This window comes from Desmodus rotundus, chromosome 2 (assembly GCF_022682495.2).
Source record: "Desmodus rotundus isolate HL8 chromosome 2, HLdesRot8A.1, whole genome shotgun sequence".
NCBI classification, from domain to species: domain Eukaryota; kingdom Metazoa; phylum Chordata; class Mammalia; order Chiroptera; family Phyllostomidae; genus Desmodus; species Desmodus rotundus.
In genome coordinates, this window is record NC_071388.1 from 95,924,383 (window position 1) to 95,948,449 (window position 24,067).

Here is a 24,067-nt window from a genome sequence, read left to right on the forward strand (position 1 = left end):
TAGTCAGGGTACATGCCTAGGTTGCAGGCCACATCCCCAGTAGGGGGCACATGAGAGGCAACCACACATTAAAGTTTCTCTCCCTCTCTTTGTCCCTCCTTTCCCCTCTCTCTAAAAATGAATAAATAAAATGTTTTAAAAATTTTTAAAAAGACAACCCACAGATAGGAGAATATATTCACCGATGCAACTGATAAGGGATTAATATCCAAATTTTATAAAAAATTTACAAAACTCAACACCAAAACAACAAACAACCCAATTAAAAAATGGGCAAAAGACATGAATAGACAATTCTGCAAAGAGGACATACAGATGGCCAATAGACATATGAAAAGTTGATCAATGTCACTAATCCTTAGAGAAATGCAAACTAAAACCACAATGAGATACCATCTCATACCTGTCAGAATGGCTATCATCAATAAATCAATACACAACAAGTTCTGGCCAGGATGTAGAGAATCATGAACACTTCTGCACTATATCTGAGTATGCAGACTGGTGCACCCACTGTGGAAAGCAGTATGGAAATTCGTCAAAAAATTAGAAATGGATCTACTTTTTGACCCAGTGATCCCACTTCTGGAAATATGTCTGAAGGAACCCAAAACACTAATTCAAAAGAACATAAGCACCCCTATGTTCATTGCAGCATTATTTACAATCACCAAGATATGAAAGCAGCCCAAGTGCCCACCAGTAGATGAGTGGATAAAACAACTATGGTACATTTACACAATGGAATACTACTTGGCCATTAAAAAAGAAGAAGAAGAAAGACATTTTTACCCTTCACAACAGTATAGATGGCCCTGTAGAACATTATGCTAAGTGAAATAAGCCAGTGAAAGACACATACCATATGATTTCACTCATATGTGGAATATAATGAACAAACTGAATGTACGAGCAAAACAGAGACAGACTTATAGATAGTAGGATGACCGCTAAAGGGGATGGAGGGTGTGGGATCAAGTGAGTGAACAAAAAGGAAAAAGGATTCCTGTACATGGACAACAGTGTTGGTATGGTTGTGGTATGGAGAGGGACTAAATGGTAATGAAAAATACAATAAAAATTATTAATAAAAAAATAAAAATAAAAACTATTGTAGCAAGCACAATTTTATGGGTTAATGTTTCCTTATTTTGTTTTCTATAGTCAATATCTATATTTGCATATGCAGGAAAATGTTAATTATTTAAATATCCCTGAAGAGTAACAAAGGTCTTTGCTTGGTTATTTTTTTCTACCTGTTTTCTCAGATCATAAATCTCCACCAACATATTATTACATATGTCAATGTAAAAAAATATGAACATATAATTTAGACAAATGCATACTCATCCTTTAGACCCTTTGGAATCTCTCAAGTTCATAGTACTAAAATGAAGCAAGTTCTAACTTTCTTCTAATGTAAGGCTATTATAGTCACTCTTATTTTTCTGTGCCTTTTGTCATATGAGAAAACAGAAAAATAAACTTGAATTTCACTGTTAGAATTAGTGAGCAGAGTCCAATCTTATTCCCAGTCAATTGAGGCCTAATCAAAATACAGATATGAATCAATCATTCTCCTGACTAGGAAACATGAAGTGTAAATACATAAGGATAGAATGCTTCTTTCTCTTGTCAAAATAGAAGCCTAGACCCCACTGATCCCCACCCATAGCAAAAATGCCTTTTGCATTCAAGATTTATATTAATTATTTTCAAGTGTTATAAAAAGAAAACATATATACTAAAAATTAAAGATTCTTATTATTATATTTTAACTATGTTGCTAGAAAGAAGTTTAACACAGATATAACTCAGATCAAAAGACCTATTTTATAAATAAAAATGTATAGTTTTATTTTAAACAAATAAAATGATGACAACTAGCAAAGTGAAATTCATAACACCTGGCATATGTAAATGATAAAATAGGATACAGGTTATTTTAATGAAGTCTGAACAATAAACAACTAAAAATAGCAAGTAAACTGAAATATATCATCAGTTAGAAAAAACACTTTAAAGTTATTTCAAAACAAGATGGAGAAATATAATCAGGATAAATATTGTGAAATACAGATTCCATGGTTCTGTAGGAATTACTGAAATTTCTTATTTCACATGAAAGAACACTCATTTATTCTTTAGTCTCTGAATTTCCATTGTTTTACATCCCACCCACTCCCCTGGCAAAATACAAAACTATGGTACTAAAGAATATGGGTTGCCTCTTTCCAATACCAACTATAAAACATCAATATCTAATCACACAATGAATTGTAACTACCATGTAGTGAGACCTTATCACAACAAATAACTTGCAAACATATAGGGATAGAAGAGCTATGTACACAGATGCAAAATAGAAGTGCTCTTAACATGTTCACAGAGGACATTACAAAAGTTTAAAGTCTCCTTTGTGGTACACAAGCAGGGAAGGCCACAGCAGTCACTGTGAGAGGGGCGTGAAATAGCACAAAAAGTGAGCTGTAAGATTGGGAATATTTTACAGGCCATTATACTCCATGTGAAGTAGTACTTAAAGGTAGCTGAAGATTAATTTAAGATGTATATTTTAAACCAAAGGTCAAACACTAAAAAACATTCTTAAACAATTAAAAATGAAGTCATAGAATTATGAAAATGCTAAATTTACCCATAAACAGAAAGATAAGTAAAAAGAAAAATATATTAAGAGAATATAGAACAAGATATGGATTTAATCTATCACAATAACTGCCTTAAATCTAAATGGTCTAGACCAAAAAATAGCAAACTTTTTATATAAAGCAATGATGCATAAATATTTTAGGGTTTTTGAGCTCTGTTGCCACTGTCAGTTACTCAACTGTACACTTAAAATAATTACGATGATAAATTTTGTTAGATGTATTTTATGGTTTTAAAAAGATATCAATGACAGAGTAATGCCTGGAAAAGATTAAAATACTTGATAATTAAATAATAGATTCTTAGATAATCCATTGGTCTAATAGGAAGTTTCAAGAGAAACTGAAAACTATTTTGAACTAAATGATTAAAATTAAATTTAAAATATGTGAATGGGGGACTAGGCAAAAAAGACAAAGGGATTAAGCAAAAACAAACACAGAAACAAAAACCTCATAGACACAGACAACAGTATGACGATTAACAGAGGGAAAGAGGGTGGGAAAAGGTAGAAGAGGGTAAAAGAGGGGTAAATGGTGACAGTAGGAGATGACTTCAGGTGATAAACAAACAATGCAATATACTGTTGGGGACTACTTTGTGTGGTATCAGAGACTAAGCCCAGAGCAAGCTAGACCTTGAAAGAGACCTGTAAAACTTGACCTGAAAACTGGGAATGCAGGAGGCAGGCATGACCCGATGCTAACACCGAGGGTTCCCATGGGAAATCAGGCCTGAAGAATGCATTGTATCCTTTGAAGCTTGCTTTGCTCTGTATAGCCCTGTTGGTATAAACCAGATGTTTAAATTCAAAGCAGAAGGGAATGAACTCCTAATCTCATGAACCATGCCTTATCACCATCTGGTGTCAGCGTGTCTAACAGACCCTGACCAGGGGCAGGTCTCTGTATTTCCTCAATTATCTATAGATAATATCTGTTTTCTATAACTAGGGACTTTGGACATTGATTGATGAGCTATGCATGCATGCTATATATGCATACCCCTACATACACCAAACCCAATAAAAGCCATTTCGGAGGAGGGCTCAGGGCATTTTCCACTAGAGAGGATCACCAGCCCTTTTCTCCCCAGACAGATTGTGCCTGGGTCAACTCATTTCATCCATAACCGGGAGGACTCTGTGGGACAGGGTTCCCCTCAATATACGGGTGATATGTTATAGAATTGTATACCTGAAACCTATGTAATTTTACTAACCAATGTCACACGAATAAATTCAATAAAAATTTTTTAAAAATTAAAAATAATGCCATAGCTGGTGTGGCTCAGTGGATTGAGCACTGGCCTGTGAACCAAAGTGTCGCTGGTTCAATTTCCAGACAGGGCATATGCCTGGGGTGTGGGCCAAGTCCCCAGTGGGGGGTGCCTGAGAGGCAACTACACATTGGTGTTTCTTTCCCTCTCTTTCTCCTTCCCTTCCCCTCTCTGTAGAAATAAATTTTTAAAAATTTAAATAAAATAAATAAAAAATAAAATAAAATCCAATTATACAGAAAATCTGAATAAAGCAGGTACAAAAAATAAGTGAAATTCAGCTAAATCATTATTTAAAGGTAAATGTGTTGTATCAAATATTGATACTAGAAAATTAAAAATAAAATCAACAATCAATAGTCATACCTCCATTTTGAGAAACTAGACAAAAAAAAAGAGTAAATTAAAAACAGAGAGCCAAAGGAAAAAAATAATAAAGATTAAGAGCACCAATTAACAAAAATGGAAAAAGAAAAATAATATACAAATGAATAATATCAAAAGCTGGTTCTTGGTTTCAGTTCTAACATTTAAGTCTTTGATCAATTTTGAGTTTATTTTTGTGTGTGGTGTAAGAATGTGGTCTAGTTTCATTTTTCTGCACATATCTGTCCAATTTTCCCAATCTTATTTATTGAATAAACTCTCTTTAGCTATTGTATGTGCTTGCTTCCTCTGTTGAATATTGATTAATTATAATGGTGTGGGTTTATTTCTGGGCTTTCTATTCTGTCCCATTGAAATATGTATCTGTTTTTGTGCCAGTACCAGGCTGTTTTGATTACTATGGCCTTATAGTACAGTTTGATATTAGGTAGCGTGATTCCTCCAACTTTGTTCTGCTTTCTCAGGATTGCTGTTGCTATGCCGGGCCTTTTGTGGTTCCACATAAATTTTTAAAATTTTGTTCTATTTCTCTGAAATACATCCTTGGAATCTTGATAAGAATTGTATTGAATCTATACAATTTGGGTAGTATGGACATTTTATTGATTTTAATTCTTCCTATCCATGAACATGGTATGTGCTTCCATTCATTTATATTTTCTTCAATTTATTTCTTCAGTGTCTTATAATTTTCCATGTACAGGTCTTTTACATCATTGGTTAGGTTTATTCCTGAGCATTTTATTCTTTTTGAAGCAATTTTGAATGGGATTATTTTTCTTAATTTCCCTTTCTGTTCATTATTGGCATATAAAAATGCAACTGATTTATGGATATTAATTCTGTATCTTGCTACTTTGCTGAATTCCTTTATCAGGTCTAGGAGTTTCTTAGTGGAATTTTTGGCATTCTCTATGTACAGTATTATGTCATCTGCAAATAAAGGCAGTTTTACTTCTTCCTTTCCAATTTGGATGCCTTTTATCTCTTTTTCTTTTCTGATTGCTGTGACTAGGACTTCCAGTACTGGTTGAATAAGAGAGGTGAAGGACATGCCTGAATTTTTCCCGATCTTAAGGGGAACAACTATATTTTTTGTCTATTGAGTATGATGCTGGCAGTGGGTTTGTCACATATGACCTTTATTATGTCTAGGTATGTTCCCTGTATTCCTACCTTGTTGAGAGTTTTTATTATAAATGGGTGCTGGATTTTTATCAAAAGCTTTTTCTGCATCTATTGATATGATCATGTGGATTTTTGGAAAGATTGAGCAAAAAGGAAAAAGAACTCATGGACATGGACAACAGTGTGGTAATTGCTGGGGGTAGGGAGGTTAAATGGGGCTAAATGGTAATGGGAAAAAATAAAATAAAAATTAATTGTTTTTAAAAGAAGCTGGTTCTTTTAAAACAAATAGAATTTATAAATCTCTAGCTTGTCAGGTCATCAAAAAAGAAAGGGAGCAGAAAAAGCACAAATTGCTGTATCAAGAATGAAATTAGGGATATTACTGAAGATTATATTAAAAGTACAGTAAGGAAATATTACTGTGAATCTAAGCCTCTAAGTTTGACAAACTAGATAAAGTGGACTAATTCCTCATAAGATATATATTACCAAAGCTCACTTTAAAAAAATGATAATCTGAGTAGTGTTAACAGAATTTGTTCCATAATTTGATCAATTTAAACAAAGTAAACTGCATACCTAGATGTTGTTACTGGCAAATTCTACCACATTTCATAAAGAAAAGATACCAATTCTACACAAACACTTCAAGATTGGAAAATCAAGTCTACTCTATTAACTGACGTAAGCAGAAAAACTACTTGATAATTTCTAGAGAGGGAGAAAAAGCATGTGATGAAATTTAATTTCCATTCATGATTATATATATTTCATATATATATAAAAGAAATGAGAAAATAATGAATGAAAAAAAATCTACATAAAACCTACAACTAATATCATATGTGATGGTTAAAGACAATGTTTTTCCATAAGATTGTGAACAATGAAAGGATGTACTCTTTTAGTAGTTTTATTCAAAATTATAACATGAATCTTAGACAATATAATATAACAAGGGGAACAAATAAAATATGTAGATTGGAAAGGAAGAAATTAAACTGTATCTATTCATGGATGGTATATTTGTCTACATAGAAAATTCTAAAGAATGTACAAATAAACCCCTAGAAATACTATGTAAATTTTGCAAGGGCCCAGAATATAAAGCTAATATACAAAAATTCAAAAGGATAAAAGACTCATGGACATGGACAACAGTGTGTTGTGTGTTGAAGGAAGGGACATGTTAGGGGACTAAATGGTAATGGAAAAAATACAATAAAGATTAAATTTAAAAATTCATTGTATTTCTATATACTAGCAATTAATATTTAATGTTTAAAATGTTTAAATGCCACTTATAATACCACCAAAAATAAAATGTTCAAGTTTTAATCTATCGAATCAATGCTCAGGTTGTATATGATGAAAAGTTCAAAATACTGGGGGGACAAAAAGGAGACAAATAAATGGAGAGCAATATTATGTTCTTGCAGTAAAAAACTCAATATTGTCAAGATGTCAAAGACTTTCAATTTGATAAAATAGATAATAACTGAGAAGGTATCAACTAGTTGATTCTAAAATGTATACAGAATGCAAAAGAAATAGAATAGTCAAAATATTTTCAACAAAGGACAACCATGTTAAATGTGTCATGCTCTCTGATAGCAAAACTTATCATAAATCAATAGTAATCAAGGAAATGTTGTTTGACAAAAAGATGAGCACAGAGATCAATAGAACTGAATATAGAGCCCAGAAATAGACTTACGTAAATATAGTCAACTGAATTTTGACACAGGTACAAGACAAGTAACTGAAGAAAGACTAATCTTTTCAACCAGTGGAAATGGAACAATTTCACATCCATATGTCCAAAAAGAAAATAAAAGAAAACCCTTGAGCATACCTCAAATGTTTTACACAAAATAACTTAGTATTTCGACTTACATTATAGACTTAAATATAAAAAGTGAAACTATAAAACTTCCAGAAAAAAAATGGGAAAAACTCTTTGTGAACACAAACTTGGCAAAGAATTTTTAGATATGACACCAGAAACCCAATTCATAAAGGAAAAACTGATAAATTGTACTTTATCAAAATTATAATTGCTCCATGAAAAACAGTAAAGATAATGGAAATGCAAGCCATAGACTGGTAGAAAATGTTTGAAAACTTTAGATCTGATAAAGAACTTATATTAATAATATATAAAGAACTCTGAAAAATCAAAAAAACAAATTCCCAATAAAAATGGGCAAAAGCTCTAAAAATACCTTTAATCATATAAGATACTAATAGTAAATATGCATACGAAAAGACACTCAACATCATAAGCCAGTATGGAAATGCAAGTTGAAACCCCAATAATTACATACCTAACTACAATGACCATATTTAAAAACAAAACAAAATAAGTGCCACTCAGGATGCAGAAAAAAACGGAATTACCATTCATTACTTTTACAAATGCAAAATGGTATGGCTACTTTAAAAATAGTTTGGTTTATTTATTTAGTTTACAAATTAAACATATAGTTGCCATACAACCTAGCAATCATACTTCTAGGCATTTACCCAAATAAAATAAAAACTTATTTTCATATAAAATCCTGTACATGAATATTTATAGCATCTTTATTCATACCCACAACATAAAAACAACACTGATGTCCTTCAACAAGTAAGTCTACATATTATATGGTCTTATTTATATAAAATTTTGGAAAAGGTAAAAACTACTGAGACCTAGATAAATGTGGTTATGGGTTGTGAGGGGAAGGAGTTGACAAAAAAGTGGCAGCCAAAGTAACTTTTGGGGTGACAAAGCTGCTCTCTTTTGCATTCTCTGCATTTTTCAAAAACTATAGAACTATATATCATAAAGAGTGAATTTTACTGCATACGAATTTTAAAATATTACCAGGCTGTAAGAAGAATTACAGATGGAATGCAGACTGTGACAAAGGCAGCTAACTGTAATTCAATTAAATGACATAACCACAATGAAGTGGTTGGAAAGAAATGAGTTAACCCAATTGACTGAAAATCACTGTTTTTACTGAATATTATAATGCTAAAGACAAGAAAGAACAGTATAGAAACACTGTGGTAATTTGTTTTTCACAGTGGTATGAGTTAGTAATTCTGAAACAACTTTCTTTGTATACTAAGTTAAACAGTAGATGAATATATTGTAGATTTTGACAGCCAGGTGTCTCGCCACTGGCAAAAGATACAAGTAAATAAAGGTGAATGCTAGTTTGAAGCCTGGGTTACTATATTAGAATCAGAGGTATCAGTGTGAACTCATGGAGTTGTTTTTTTTATTATTATTATTGCTGTTGTTTCTTTGTTTGAGGGGGTGGTATTTTTAATATGTAGCCAGGTAGATTGGCACATAAATAAATATGTATGTGTTGTATCTCTACATGGCTTGGTAGACATACAGACATTTCTTAACTCTGACTGCACAAAGCAGTAATACCTCAATATAAATATGCACATGTAGCATCTAGATCTTGGCTTATAAATACTGTTTTCCAATAAAAAGAATCAGGCTTAATAGAGAAGTGATTGATTCTAGAGCAAGGAAAATCCAACATAAGCCCCAAGTACCTAGTAGTCTAGAAAGTAAAGAAGTTATCAGAAAAGAAGAGAGAGAATGAAAATATATGCAAAGGACACAGGAGCCAACATGTAAGAGGACTTGAGCCCAAAAGAGAAAATATTTGAGAAAAAAAAAAGCAATGGTATTGGATTATAATAAAATAATAAATATCCATGAGTCCTCATTGACATAAATAAATGATTGATATAATAAATTAAGGGGGAGCAAGAGAAGCTCTTCCTTACAGAAGCATTCCAATTGTTAATATAGAAAGAATTGGGAAAGGGAACATTACCATTAGAACAACATTATCTACTAATGAAAGTTTAAGAAGAAAGATATTCGAGTTCTTGCCAAGATGGAGGTGTAGATAGAAACACTTCGCTTCCTCACACAACCAAAAGAATGATAACAACCAATTTAAAAACAAAAACCAATCATAATTGCCAGAAAATCAAACTGCATGGAACTCCAAAAATGAAGGAGTTAAAGAAACATTCATTCAGACCGGTAGGAGGGGCAGAGATAGGCAGCAGAGCAGAGAAGATGAGCGGGCACAGTGGTGGACTATGCAGGTAAGGTAAGGGCTAGCTGAACAGGAAACTAAAGATTCCAAACCTCTGACTGTAAAGTCCTCTCTGGGTTGCAAATGCAGGGAAACTCGCAGTCTCACAGGAGAATCCATTGAAGAAGCCCATAGGATCCTAGAATGTACACAAATCCACTCACTTACAAATCAGCACCTGAAAGGGCACAATCTCCTTGTGGGAAGCAAGGGAAGTGACGGAAAGTGGGGCTACAGTGGAGCTAACACTCAGCACTCTTCCCTCTCTGATCTCTATCCCCACAGATAGCACCACAACACAGCAAAACATGTATTGCCCTGCCCTGGTGAATACCTAGGGCTCTGCCTCTTACTGTGTAACAGGTGTGCTGGGACAAAGAAATATGGCCCAAATGAAAGAGCAGATCAAAACTCCAGAAAAAGAACTAAGCAATGAGGAGATAGACAACCTGTCAGATACAGACTTCAAAACAGTGGTAATCAAGATGCCCACAGAAATTACTGAGTTCAGTCACAAAAGGAAGGAAGAAATAAAGGCTATATGGAGTGAAATAAAGGGAAGTATACAGGGAAACAACAGTGAAGGGGAGGAAACGAGGACTCATATCAATGATTTGGAACAGAAGGAAGAAATAAACACTTAACCTGAACAGAATGAAGAAACAAGAATTCAAAAAATTGAAGAAAGGCTTAGGAACCTCCAGGACAACTTTAAACATTCAAATATGCGAATTATAGGGGTGCCAGAAGGAGAAGAGAAATAGCAAGAAATGGAGAACTTATTTGAGCAAATAATGAAAGAAAACTTCCCTAATCTAATGAAGGAAATAGACTTCTAGGAAGTTCAGGAAGCCCAGAGAGTCCCAAAGAAACTGGACCCAAGGAGGAACACACCAAAGCACATGATAATTAAGTTACCCAAGATTAAAGAGAAGGAGTGGATCTTAAAAGCAGCAAGAGAAAAGGAGACAGTTACCTACAAAGGGGTGCCCATAAGACTGTCGACTGATTTCTCAAAGGAACCCTTACAGGCAAGAAGAGGCTGGAAAGAAGTATTCCAAGTCATGAAAGGTAAGGACCTATATCCAAGATTACTGTATCCAGCAAAGCTATCATTTAGAATGGAAGGGCAGATTAAGTGCTTCTCAGATAAGGTCAAGTTAAAGCAGTTCATCATCACCAAGCCCTTATTATATGAAATGTTAAAGGGACTTGTCTGAGAAATAGAAGATCAAAAACTATAAACAATAAAATTACAACATACTCACAACTATCAACAACTGAACCTAAAAAACAAAAACTAAACAAACAACTGGAACAGTAAGCAAATCCCAGAAATGGAGATCACATGGAGGGTTATCAGTGAGGAGGGAGAGGGGGGAGAATGGGGGAAAAGGTACTTGGAATAAGAAGCATAGATAGTAGGTACAAAATAGACAGGGGGAGGTTAAGAATAGTATAGGAAACACAGAAGCCAAAGAACTTATATGTGCAACCTATGGACATGAACTAAGAGGGGCAGAATGCTGGAGGGTGGGAGGGGTGCAGGGTGGAGGGGGATAAAGAGGAGAAAAAATATTGGGACAACTGTAATAGCATAATCAATAAAATATACTTAAAAGAAGAAGAAAGATATTTGCCTAGCCTCAAAGCATTTCCTACAAGTATTCACTAGTTAATAAGGAAAATTAATGTTAACAACAGAAAAACCTGGAAGACTACAGTATAACCAAGTTATCAAGGTTAACATAACCAGTAATAAATCCTATCAACATTATGGAACCCCTGTTAAATTGCATTAAGAAAGCTACATGACCTGTAAATGCAAACCTAAAAATGCATAACCTACGGGGAACAGTGAAGGCTGATGTCATAGCCAAGGTTGAGTGCTTAACAAAGCCGCACTTGACTACTTGCATCTGCAAGACGGATCAAGCCAGCAGCTGACACAGCCAGAACCTGCGGGGGTTGAGAATGAAATAGATAGCTGCAAGCTTCAGCTGTATGCACTGTAACTTTTGCAGAAGACGTAGGTATCAGTTAGACAGCCTGGGTACGGAACAATCTGTGCCTGTAGCATCTCCCTAAGTTTGCAAAATGTCCTTGAGCTCTATCTAACCAACCCCTATAAAATAAACACAGAGACCATGTTCAGGGCTCACTGTCTCTCCATCAGAGGATAATGTCCCACCTGGTCTCCGCTTTTCCTTAAACTGTCTGTGTTGTGTCTTTTCTAATCTCCTGTCACCCCCACTCAGGTACCCACACTCTGTGCTGGTTGAGGCATAATCTAGACATAATTATGAAAAAAATAAGACAAATCCAAATAAGAAACATTGTACAAAATACCTGAACACTACTCTTCAAAACTCTGAAGTTCACAGAAGTCAAGGAAAGACTGAGGAACTGTCAGGTACCAAAGCAAACTGAAGAGTTATGACCAATAAATGCATTAGGGGTCCTACTTGAATCCTGAGACATAAAAAAAGGCATTAATTGAAAAACTGGTGGAAATCAAATAAAGTTTATAATTCAGAAAATATTTTGATAATTGTGTTATGGTTATACAGGATGTCAACCTTGGGGAAGTTGAGTGAAGAGTAAATATGAACTCTCTGTACTCTTTTGTATAAATCTAAATTAATTCAAAATAAAGGTTTTTTTTAATTATATGAAATAGAATTATAGGTAAAGTAAGGAGAAAAAAACTATGATAAGCAAAAATCTAAAACACACTATTATGGGAAGCCCCATCTCACAGAGTTCTCCCTGTTGCAGATGAAATGAGGTGTCCCAGACACAGTCTGTTCTGGTGGAAAAGGGGGTAGCGATTCCCTGTAGTGGAGAATGCCCCAAACCTTTCTCTGAAAAGGCTTTTATTCAGGTTGGTATGTGTAGGGATACACAGTATGCATGCAAAGATCATCAATCAATGTCCAAAGGCCCTAGTTACAGAAAACAGATATTATCTATAGATAACAATTGAGGAAACAGAGATCTGCCTCTGGTCAGGGTCTGTTAGATATGCTGACATCAGAGGGTTGTTAAAGCAGGGTTCATGAGATTAGGAGTTCACTCCCTTCTGCTTTGAACTTAAACATCTGGTTTATACCAACAGGACTATACAAAGCAAAGCAAGCTTTGAAGGCTACAATGTATTCTTCAGGCCTGATTTCCCATTGGAACCCTTGGTGTATCAGGTGGTGCCTGCCACCTGCATTCCCAGCATTCTGGTTGAGACTTACAGGCAAGGCCTTGCTCACGTGGGGCTACAGCTTCTGATACCACACAAAGTGGTCTCCAACACACTATCATCTTCCAAAATAGCCAAGAGTTCCTGAATTCTGAATCCTGACGTATGTGGATTATATTTCATTAATTCTATAACTATTGGATTTTCCATAACTCTCTTGGATTTTCCCTGCCTCATCTCTGGAACCAACCACTTTTTCAAGGAGTCAGGAGCAGATTTGTCCCAAGTCAACAATCTGAAGATGTTTTCTATTGGTGGCCAACCTGTAGTAGCATAGGAATAGGACTGCATATGTTTTCTTTCCTTTAAAAAAAGGATTGGAAAATCAATATAATAGTGTGATAAAAGATATATAATTAAACAAAAGAAGAAAAGCAATCACTATTACATCCCATACAAAGAGAAAGAAGAAATAAGTCATATCCATACAATACATATATAGTTTAATATTTACCATCTCCTGTCCAAAAACTTCAGTGAACCTGTGTTGCATTCCAACATAAGACCAGGCTCTTAAGCTGGACATTCAATACACTTCACGATCTTGTCCCAGAGCTTTTGCTATCATTACCCAAGGCTTTCGAGCACATACACTACTCTCCAGGCACCCTGGACCTTGCCTACTATCTCTTGCCTTTCTGCCCTTACTTGTACTGTTCCTTCTACATGGGAACTTCTCTGCGGATCAATAAAGCAATTGTTCTTCAAGTCCACACCAGAGGCCTTTTCCTCTCTGAATTAGTTTTCTCTAAATTAATACCATCTCTGCCTCCTTTGAATTCTCTAAGAAGTTTCTTTCAATGACTTTCATGTTCTATTTTTGTTCTTGCTTTCTCTATCTTGTCCACCCCCACCCAATGTATATTTCTTTAGAGAAAGGAAGAGAGTTTTTACCCACTCTTCTTTACATCCCCAGAGATATCAATGTCATTTTTACCATGTAAGGCACAGGTGGCGAACACAAGACCCACAAGCCAAATCTGGCCCTTCGCCTTGTTTTATCAGGCCCAGCACCTTGTTTCTACCCAGAGGCAATGCTGAGCTCTTGCTTAACTGCTAAGGGGTAGTTACATTTATACAGTCCTAAAACTACATTCGTCCCTTTGAAGGCAACCGCGAGGTTGCTGTGGCCCCTGGTGAAAATGAGTTTGACAGCCCTGAGTAAGGTGTTCCTTCAATAGATAATTATAGAATTATTTAAAGAAATACCCAGAAATGAAGCTTGAAAACTGTTATAAAATAATAAGCATTTATACCACACATTCCCTCACTCCAAAACAGTCTTAGATTTTCTTGATCATAAATTTGTGCAAAGGAAGATGACATTATCATTTCTGTGAGACTGGTTCTCTCCCCATCAAATTCTGGTGGGAGTTATTAGTTCTGTTGCTAGGGCAATTGCTAGCCAAATTTTAGAACAGGAGGGCTAAGTGTGGGGAGTTTGCTGATGACTTCCAATAGCCACAGCGGAAATTATCATTTTTTTCTTTTCTCTCTGGGGAGAGAAGTACTGTGGAGTGGATAAAAAGAAAAAATGCCCTTAATATAGGGCCCAAGCTGTGAGGATTTGCCCCAACCTACACTGAAGCCAAGGGAGATAAGTGTACCTTCTTCGATGCAGTAGGGAAGGTGGAGCCTATCTGACAGGATGATGCTTCCAAGAGAGGTCAAAGTGCTGGCTGAGAGGGTTTAACTGAGTCCTGTTCTATCTGGTTTTTGTACATACAGAATTTCAGGTGGGACGGTGGGCAGACAGAACAGAGCCCTCGGATACAGAGCAGATAATGGGCCTACACTGCTGTGAGACCGCGGTACTGGGCAGAGACCCAGCATGCTTCCTATGGAGATTAAAAGTAGGATCCAGAGAAGAGCCCATGGTTCTCCCTTCTCTGAAAGAACCACTCTCCTCTCTCTTCCCCTCTGAGACCCCTCTCATCCTGAGGACATTTCACTGGAAGCAAAATCCAGGGGTCAGTCCTGCATGGGATAAAGAGCAGCAGTTTTCTGTTCTATTCCCCTTCTTTTTTCTGCACCAGGAACCGTATTACTAATAGTCATTTTTAAACCCCTTTTATCTGGAATGTTACAAATATACAGAAAAGTACATAAAGTGTAATGTAATGAATTGAAAAATAAACACCTGTTTAACTTTTGCTCAAGTCAAGAAGTTAAATATTAACAGGACTCCAGAGCCCTCTGTGTGTTCCCTCTCAAACAAAATCCCTTCCATTTTCCCTAGCAGTACCAATATGTTGAAATTTACAAAATTTAATTTGTGAGTATCAAGTAATTCTACTATCTAATTGTACAACTCCTAAACACTATGGTTTAAATTTACCTGTTTTGTGAAGTTTATATAAATAGAATAATGAAGTATGTGTTATACTCTGTCTGGCTTCTTTAATAGTATGTCTTATGATTCACTTTTGTATATGTCTATAATTCATCATGTTTATTGCCATATTGTATTGCATTATATGTCCATATTATAGTTTGTTCATTCTATTCTTAATGGCCATTTGGACATTCTTTTGGTTAGTCTTATGAGAAGAGCACATAATGATGCATATTCATTGCCAACTATCCAAGAACACTGTTATGAACTTCTGAATCCAGACCTTGAGGCTTAAGTATCAGAGCTCTGTGTGGAGATGTGTGTGTGTGCACTGACCGAAAGACCGTTTATCGTACTACATGTGTGAGGGAGGGTTCACATGTAAGAAAGAACACATACTCCTAGGAGCCTCATCAGGTCTATGCCCTGCCTATATGTTGTTATACTTCTGAAACAGGCGTTCCTGGCCTGCATGCATAGATAAAAACTAAAACACAGGTTACATCTATTTTTTAAAGACCTAAACACCAGAGAGTCATGGATTCTACTTTGGAACCATTGCTAACTTTTAACACATTTTATATTACACATTGTTATTTTAAGCTTCACTTCTGTTTCTAAAATCTGTTTTAACAAATTTCTTCTCTCATGAGTTACCTTTTAATGAAAGGGCTGTTCTAGGAGAGTCTAAAGGCAAGTTAGATATATGCAGACATGTATATAATATAAAGGAAATTTTGGTAGAATATCTCCTCTAAAGCCTTATTAAGGAAACAGTAAGAGTACAGGTAGTGTCATCTGTGAAGAAATGCAAATGCCAGGGAGTTAGGCTTTGTAAAGGGTCTCACACCTTAGGGATTAATGCTGTGATGAGGTCATTAGAAGATAATAGAATGCAATAGTTTGTCCCTTCACCTGGAGCTAAAGGCTTCACTTATCAGCAAGTTCTCCCATTCAAATCACTTCCCAACAGCAGCCAATGTTTATGTTTTGGACCTATACGTTAGTTATAGGACATTGTGCTTTAAGTGGAAACTACCTCAAAATATTTGAAGCAAACAATGCAATTTAATCATATATACTACAAGGCAATTCAGAGGTGTCCCCAACTGATCCAGAGGTAGCCTCACACTGATTCAGACAGAACTTTAAATGGGGTTCTGATTTCACTTCTATTTCCATGTCCACGTCTATATCTCTCCCTTGTTTTCTATCTTCTCTCCTTTTCTGATTCTCTCCTCCTGCACCCAGATTTTTCTCCACATGACAAGAAGGTAACTGAAAGACATTATAAACTATATCCCCATGTCCAATGGAAAGATTCCAGGGAGGCTTCGAACTGACCCAGCTTCAGTTGCATTTCCCACCTCAGCAGAGTACAAGGCACAGGAATATTCAACTCTCCACACAGAAGAGGGGAGGAGTCACCAAACCAAACAGAAGAAGAGTGCGCAATGAAGAATTTAACCTTTTGCCCTCAGTTTCTGGGAGGTAATCTCTAAATGTTTGAATGTCATGCCAGGTAAGAAGATCTATGTTTGCCTGGGAGCCCTGAGCCAGCAAGATAACTATGTGATTAGGGTGAGGCACCAGAGCCATGTTAACAATGTAAAGTGGTATGGGTGTCTTGGGTGACACAGCTTAAACTCCTGAGGGGCTGTAAACAGAAGGGCAGTCAATCATTCCTACATGATGGAGCCCTAACAACAACCCTAGACACCAAGGCTCAAGTAAGCTTTCTGGCTGGCGATACTCCATGTATATTGTCGCACTGTTTTTTTTCATTTTTTATTGTTTTTCAATTACGGTTCTCCCCAGTGGAATACTATGCAGCAGAAAGAAAGAAGGAACTCCTACCCTTCACAATAGCATAGATGGAACTGGAGAACATTATGCTAATTGAAATACTGTCACACTTTGGTGCTGTAAAGTAAATACCCTGACTGCACAGGGAGACGGTGACTGGAAGCTCTGTGTTTGGTCATATCCTGGACTCTGCCTTATGCAACTCTTCTCTCGGATGATTTTAAACAGTACTTTTTCTCTATAATAAATTGTAACTTTGAGTATAATAACAGCCTTCAGTGAATTCTATGAATTTTTCTAGTGAACTACTGAAACAGCATGGTTTGGGGAACTCCCCAAACTTGCAATTGTTGACAGAAGTAAGGGTGGTCTTATGGATTCTGTTCACTCTAACTTTACATCTGGCAAAACTCTCTCCATAGGAGACAGGGTGAAAATGTTCTGGGTACCTAAGCATCATAATTAATATACACCAACAAAGTTTTATAGATTTCCCTCTGAATTCTTGACCTCAGAAATACTTTTAATTCACACCATTCATGGGAGATGGGAGTACTCTTATTTCCTAGACATGAGTCCTGCAAAGTGGTTGGAGAGAGCTACACCTTTCTAAGCAGGGTCCTTAGTTTTAGATAAAAGTGGAAATAGATAAAATACTTAAGTGGTTAGTTGCTCATTAAAATACCTTGGGACAAAAACAATAAAATACTGATCAGGTACTTATAAATGAAGATTGAGGAAGTAAGAGGACTTGAAGACACACATTTGTATTTTCTAATTGATCATTCACTCTGACTTTACTTCATGTAACTATGTCATTATATAAGAAAAATTCAAAAATCATCATTCTATTGAATGTTGTAATAAAAGCATGAAAATGATCTCATTTGTGGGAATCCACATAGAACAGTAGGATCTGGAAACTAACAAATCTCTTTGATAAAGAATTAGTAATTAATGCTCTCCAGATTTATCCAAGCTGTCGCAAAGGGTAGGAGCTCCTTCTTTCTTGCTGCTGCATAGTATTCCATTGTGTAAATGTACCATAGTTTTGTGATATCTGGGAGTATGACTCATTACTGAAAAACAAACTAAATGGACAAAGTATTTTTTTTTAATCTTGGTTGCTGGTACTTGAAACATGAAATTAAAAACTTGTGAGTTCAATACTTACAAACTTGCTTGTTCCACTCGATGTGTTCTCCTTGGTGGTCCCATTGATTCCCAAACCTTCACCTTCCAGGAGGTAGTAATGATTGTCAACTCATGACTCTCCAGCCCAGAAATCTCTCCTAAGATTCAGAGCCATATATCCCATTCTTAATCGGATATTTTATTTATCCACTTCCACTTCCTCAGGATGCTCAACCAATTAACAAAGCACTTTTAAGCCATAACCTTAGGGTATCTCATATGAATCCTATACTCTCTATCTTTTATTGCCTTTGCCTTAGTTAAGGTCCAACTATGGTCTGAATGTTTGTGTTCCCCCAAATTCATATGTTCAACCCTAATGCCCAATGTAATGTTATTTAAAGGTAAGGTCTTTGGGAGGTGATTAGGTCATGAGAATGGAGCCTGTATGAATGGAATTAGTGCCTTTATGAAAGAGACCCCAACGAGCTCCCTCAGCCCTCCCACCACGTGAGGACACAGCAAAAAGATGTAGTCTATAAACCAGGAAGTCGGCTTCCACCAGATACTGAATATCCTGGAGCCTTGATCTTGGACTTCCTAGCTTTCAGAGTTGGCGAGGAGGGGAAGTCTGTTGTTTATATGCCTTCAGTTTATAGTATTTTTTGTTGTTACAGCCCAAACAGACCTTGGTTTGGGCCTCATCATCTCTCCTATGGACAATGGAAGTCATGTCCTGACTGTTCTCCCTAATCCTTTACTTATGCTAAATTTACTTCTTTAAAAATCCATTGATTTCCTTGCCCCAGTAATTGTCATTACTATACTGTACACCAGTCAGATCTACCTATATATCAACATTAAATCTGTGAAAATGCACCCATATGTAGACATCATTAGTCCCAAATTTCAGATGGAAAAACTGAAGGTTATGTGACCTATATCACTAATAAGTGGAAAATTCAGGATTAGAAAACTGGAGTTTATTTTACTATGTTGCACACCCTTCTAGCTGTCATTGTCAAGAAGACAAAAAAGAAGAGAGGAAGGGGGGATGGGACAGACTTTCCTGTGGTAGCAGGGTAACAATTTTAAGACAAGCAATTTGAGAAGTGGTACATATACAGTTAGGAACACCATTACTTGGGGGTATAATTTAGTGAGTTCAGTGGAATGAAGTGGCACATTTTATTACACAAGTTATGGTGTGAAACTACCTATTGTTGAAATTGCTGGGATAAGGGACTGGCAGTGGACGTATCTAACTATATTAATGGAATGCTTTTTAAATCAGATGCTGGTATAGTTGGACATGCCTTTAATACAGAAAAGAAAAAAATATGCTCATGGATAGTTTAAATGTTAAATATGATAGAATGTTCCTCTGTGTTTGAGAGAGCCAGCAGGTAGCCTGTCAGAGCACGTCAAGAGTATGACAGCTGGGAGTCAGACAAGAAGCTGGCAGGGGAAGTGTGATCTGAGTGGATATTGCTCTCTGAGAAAGAGCAGCCTTTTTAAAAAGTATAGCATTATGGACAAGTAAAACCATCTAAACAGCAGAAAAGATTGGCCATGTTTCTGACAGACATTATGTCAGAGAACTAAACATAGCAAAGAGGAATAAGCAAATAAATATATGACATAATTTGTTAGGTTGTGGCTTAATGTCTTTGACTCAAGACATATTAAATTATTTACTATTAATTTATTGTTAATCTATTATTAAAGCATTAATAATCTATTATCAAAACATTAATAACAAAACTATTTAGAAATAAACACTACTCAGAATCCTGATAAAGATAACACTGCAGCCAGTTAACAAATCTGAAGATGTGATTATACATCCACTCACCTAATGATGGGCTCATGCAATGATGAACTCTTAGAAAAGAAATTAAAAGTATTAACTAGGTGTTGTTTCCAACATCCTTGAATTCTCACCATTCTTAGAGGAACTGTTTCTTTAAAACCCATTATGTTCTGTAATAAATGAACTGGAAAAAATTTAAATAGCAAATAATCCAGTTTATTTTTAATATTTGGTCTAGAAATTTATTACATGATTTTCATCATAATAAGTTTATACTTCCAATTAATTTTTAGCCCCATATTATTTGGTTTTAAATAAAAGAGATAAAAATGATATATGAAGTGTTATCTGTTCTCTATTTCTCTAACTTAGAAAAATTCAGCTGCATATATTCTGTCTGAAAATATAGTCATTTTCATGTTTTAATATTCTCTGCATCTCATCACCAGAGTGGGGAAACTATAAATTTCTCATTGCCCCTGGCTTTTTCTTCCTCTCAGTCAAAGGGCCTTCACCTATTCCTGCCCTCAGAAGGCACCAGCCTGCGTTCCTCCCCATGAAGGTCTGGTGAGGCAGCCTCTCTCTCTTCTCAAGCACTTCTATACTCCCTGTGCTCCCCATCTTTGCATCCTCTGAGTCCTTCTGCAGAAATCACACAGACCAGCTATTTCTATAGACTGGCTTCTTGAGAAATCAGGTTTCTAGAGAAACTTAAATATGAACTGAGTGGTTTGGGCATGTTTACCTTGGTAAGGAAATGCTGATACAAGAGTGATGACAAGTTATGTAGCTGGTCTGAGGCCAGATGAACAGACAAGCCAGCCTTCAGAAGGAAGGGAGGAAGTGTTGCCATCTTGGACATACTATTATTGGATAAGCAAAGTCTTTGAAGAAGTTATTGGGCTCCACTTGTGTCAAAATATGGGTAGGGAAAGTGTTGATGGGTACAACTTGATGCGGACCCTGGCTGGTGGGGTCTGCGTGTTGTGGCTGCAATGGACAAATTCACACAGACTACAGAAATCCTGTGGAGAAAAAGGGACAGCATGGCCACTCTCTATGTGAGAGAGAGGGCGAGAGGGCCAGAGAGCCAACCCCTGCCTGGACAGGCATTTATTGCTTTTCTGGGTACATTATATCCAGGATGGTCCTCATTTACTATGCACAGGTTCACTGTAGGTGATTACCTTTTACAGATAACAAAGTAAAGAATGTTGCTAATTACTTCAAATAGAAGGATGTTACAGATCAAGAGGGAAAGTGATTGAACTGGTTACACTCCATACTTGAGAGATTTAGCTCAGATTTTAGGAAGTTACTTTAGAGATATGCAGTAAACATTTGCTGCCTCAACCAGGGTGAGGGAGTTTTAGCAAAAGCAAATCTCATAGCAGCCTAGGTACAATGCAGGCCTGATTCCCCATGGGAGAACCTATCCATGGGCCTTGGGCCTGTGTGCCAGACCTCACTCCCCACTGGCCTTTCCGAGTGGGGGCTGGGCTACATTCCCCACGCCAGGCAGAATGGTTCCCTATAACAACTTTGTGGAGTAATGTGGGGGAATTACAGCATGACTTACATTTGTTAAGTATTAACATGTCTCTGCAGTATGTGTTTCTCCTTAACCTCTAATGACCCCTTTTATGTGAACTTGCTTTAGATAAATACAGGAAGATCCAGCTGTGAAATATAAGTGAGAACTGGGATGGCAGCTCAGTGGTCAGACTGATGTCCATTGGTGGACAAAACTGTCAAAGAACTAACTGTTACTAAAGAGAGAAGACAGGATAGAGTGGCCAGAGAGCCAGAATGTGTCATTAGAGCTGACTCAAGTGAGAGAACCATGAAATCATAGGTCTCAGGACAATAGTCAGTGAATAGCTTCACACACAAACCTACCCACAAGAAACCTGTTATAGGAGATGGCAGAGAATACAATTTTCTACAATGGCTATACTGTGTGATTTGTGGACTAACTCAAAATATTTTTGGATAATACAGGAGAGAGATAAATATATTTACAAAAGGAAAATAAAAGAAGCAAACACTAAAGGAAGGAAAGGAGGAAGGAATATAGGAAACTTTGAGCAACATATAGGTGAAAGAAAGACATACAGACAAAAAAGAAAGTAAATGGAAAAGAAAACATATAGAGAATTTACTATCATGTTTATTATATTTTACATAAGTCTACTATATTTTACATGCATTTATTGTAGAGATAGGCACCATTATTATTACCATTTTATATATGGAGAAACCAAGACTTCAGGAGGTTGACAAAACTCATTAAGTTCACATACCTGGTAAGTAGTGGAGCACAGGGTCCATCAACAAAAACTAATTCTGTTAGAAACAAAGTGAAAAGTATGTTCTCTAATAGAAGTTCTGAATTCACAGAGGAAGCAGGGAGAATAGCATAATCTCTGTCTATTTCTGGGATTCTCCCAGTCCACATTTGGTTGTTTTTGTTCAAATTTATATGCTAATCAATTCTGTTACTTAACTCACTACATGCTAATTTCTCATAGGGACTGAAAATATTTACAAGTCATCCTCTATTGTACATAAGTTGCTGCATTTGGGTTTAGATAGATTTTCTGTGGTATATTGCTGCATTTCTTTGAGCATTCTTGATAAATACACCTACCAACTGATTCACACATGTTACTCAACAGCTACCCATTGCATGTATTTATGGCTAAATTATGCAGTTGAAATAGATGACATCATAGCAGCGCTCTGTTGTTTGTATTTCCATTATGTGATGTACATGGGGAAAAAAGCAATAGGAACAAAAATGTATACCATGAAATAGATATAAGTATCTCTCCTATTACTGTCTCAGTCATTTAGTCAACTTTCCTAGAGGCAACTGTTGTTTCTAATGTTTAGTATAGTCTGCTGTAGGCATTCAATGCACAGGCTTGCATGTGGAAATACAATTATAGAAGCACACACATGAATGATGACTTTCCTATTCTAAATCGTTTTTTTTACCTATAAATAGGAAATAGGAAGAGAGAGTGAGAGAGAAAATTGTTTCCTATTAATATGGACAGAGCTGCCTTATTCTTTTTAGTGACAACATAGTGTTCCATTTAATGGCTATAGTATTACCATTAATTTCTTGATCACTCCCTATTGATAGATATTTAGGTTTATTCCCATCCTGTGCTATTACAGACCAATGTTGCAATGCATGTCTTTGTATGGGTATCATTTGGGGTATGTGTTTAAGAGCCAAGACAGTTATTTGTTTTCCATTATTTTATGTCCTTTAACATTGTTTCTATTAGACTGTGGGTTGGGGCTGCCATGAGTAAGTGTGTGGGGTTTACTTCTCTGTTACTGGCTCACAAAGTAAGTGGAATGTAAATGACATTAGGCACTGTCATTCCACAAAAGTAAGTGGAATGACAGTGCCTAATGTTTGCAGCTTGTATAGAATATCACTGTTAGTCATTCTCTCTTCATTTGCATGCACTCATTATAAATTATAAGAATTCACATTTTGTACCTGTATAGGAAATATCTCAGGTGATCAATTGTCTTTTGACTTTATTTTTTGTTGTTGAGCTTGATTTTTAAATTTTTAGGAAATCTAGTTTATCACTCTTTGATTTTAGTGGCTCCAGGATTTTGTGTTATATTTAAGAAAGCTACTCTATTCAGTATAAATATGACTTTTTATAGTCTTCTATAAATTTCATAATTTCATTTTTATATTTTAAAGTTTGACTTAACTAGAACTTTTTTAGATATAAGAAGTAAGAAATGACATTTTTCTACAAGATTATCAATGGTCCTAAAACAATTTACTAAATTAACATGTTTTCTCCTCTGTTAGAATCATTCATCTCTAAAATACAATAAATTTGCGTACATTGGATCTATTTCTGGAATTCCTTTTCTATTCCATTGATCTGTCTATTCATACATGAGTACCATCTTGTCTTAATTATAGTAGTTTCAAAATTGTTTTCCTGTGACTTTTCTTTTTAGGATTTTCTTGGATTTTTTTCTTAATATTTTTATGAGTTTTAGAATCACCTTTGTTAGGTCTTAAAATAAGGCCTGTTGATATTTTAGAGAGGTTATAATATTTTATTTGTATATGAATTTAGGAGAAAATG